This window comes from Buceros rhinoceros, unplaced genomic scaffold, assembly GCF_000710305.1.
Source record: "Buceros rhinoceros silvestris isolate BGI_N320 unplaced genomic scaffold, ASM71030v1 scaffold26916, whole genome shotgun sequence".
In the NCBI taxonomy this organism is placed as follows: Eukaryota; Metazoa; Chordata; class Aves; order Bucerotiformes; family Bucerotidae; genus Buceros; species Buceros rhinoceros.
Window position 1 is genome coordinate 2,577 of NW_010416196.1, and position 1,978 is coordinate 4,554.

A 1,978-nucleotide genomic window follows, 5' to 3' on the forward strand; every position below is an offset into this window, starting at 1 on the left:
GCTTTCTGGTGAAGCTGGGCTGTGTATTTTGGTACAATGGAGAGGTTTGTCCTTAACAGCGCTAATTCTGCTGCTCTGATAACCGAAGGGTTGCGCTTGCTGCAGCATGAGGCATGTGGAGATAACAGACAAATGTTCCTGTGAAGAGGACTGTCTGGCTGGGCACAAAAACCTCATTCACACTGGCAGGAGAAATTCTTTTCCTAGGAAGGGCTCCTGGCGCCCGTGTTGCTCTGTTTCTGCAAAGCCCTGCTGCAGCCCTGGCTCCACTCAGTGCAAACGCTTTACCCAGGGGTGTTTCATGGGGCGGGTGTGCAACACTTGCTGCAAGAGCTCAGATCCCATCAGCTCAGCCTCCTGAGGGGAGGACAGGACCGGGACACCGCAGCCCCACAGAACACACTGAGGGGCTGTCTGGGGCTCCCTGGCACCTTTGGGAGAGCCCACAAGAAGGCAGCCTGCCACATGCTGCCCTGGGCTTCCCACACGCCTGCCGTGAAACCCAGCCGCAGGGAAAACTGGCCTTCGCTGTGGGCTGAGCAAATCCAGGCTTGTTACTGCTGTCTGGCGGGGAGGGGATGGGTGATGCTGCGAAACACACTGCCTCTGCTCCTCCCTGTGCGTGCAGGGGGCTCCCTGGGTCCCCATCCCCTGCTGCAGGAGGAGAGGTGGCTCTCGATGGCTCTCCAGGAGAGACCAGCAGTTCCCATGCCAGGGCCCTGCAGGTGGCAGGAGGAGGTCCATGTGTAAGGGGGTGGCCTGACACACCCCGCTGCTGGCCAGGGCGGGTGATCAGGCAGCCTCCCCGGGAGCCCGAGGTGCTGGGCCTGCCGGCTCTGCAGCCACTGCCTGGCTGCAGGCAGGCTGCAGGCAGTTGTGAGGGCTCCGTAGGTTACGAGAGGTGTCGCGTCCCCGCGATGCTCGTTCAAGGGCTGAGGCAGACCCTGTGCGGGCAGCGTGCGTGGCCAGGTCAGGGTGCGTGTGACTCAGGGGATAATGCCCAGGAAGTTACACCACCACATTGCAAGAAAGGGCACAGCCATATTTACAAAGCATGAGCCTGAGCAGGCTCCCGACGTGCTCATTAGGGCTCCTGATTCCCGGCAGGAAACGCGAAGGTAGAGAAAATCCAGCTGGCAGGGGCAGCTCGGCTGCTGCTCCTGCTCTGCCCCAGAGCCGTGCAGCCAGCCAGGCGCTGCTCGCGGGCTCGGCAGGGAAGGGGATGCTTGCTGGTGATGGGGAACCGCCATCCCTGGCAGCTGCAGGCCCAGAAATCAGAGCCACCTCCTGCTCTGCCCCAGAGCCGGGCAGCCAGCCAGGCGCTGCTCGCGGGCTCGGCAGGGAAGGGGATGCTTGCTGGTGATGGGGAACCGCCATCCCTGGCAGCTGCAGGCCCAGAAATCAGAGCCAGGCTTCCAGAGGGGTGTGCTGCAAACGGCGGAGGAAGCCTGGCTTTGTACCCAGGTCCTCTCTGAAGGAAGACGGCAGCTCTCGCTTCTCTGGCTGGTTGAAGCTGAGGAGCGCCTGGAAGAGTGTCTCTTGAGGAAAGGAAACAAATACATATTCTTCTGCAAATTCATGGATCAGGAGTGACACAACTGCAGAGCAGCATTCCAGGGTGCAGGACGTTTCAGGGCTGATTATTAAGTATTACTAAATAACAGCTGGAAATTGCAATGTATTTTTCAAATGGCTAATTAAGGATAGATGCATAAATTGGGGCACTAGCCCCGTAGAACTGGGCCACAGCATGACTGTCCCGATGCCAAAGACCCGGTGACTGCTCTGATCAGAGCAGTCCGTGGGGATATTTAGCCGACAACCCACTAAAGGGGCAAGGCTCTGTGACAGGTTTTTCAGCCGTCCCGGATGGGGGACAGCTCAGACTCCGTGGTACGGAAAGAGGCACTGCAGCAGTAACTCTCCGTGCCAGTAACGGTCCCCTCTGCTCCCAGACCCCAGGCTAGCCCAGCCACGC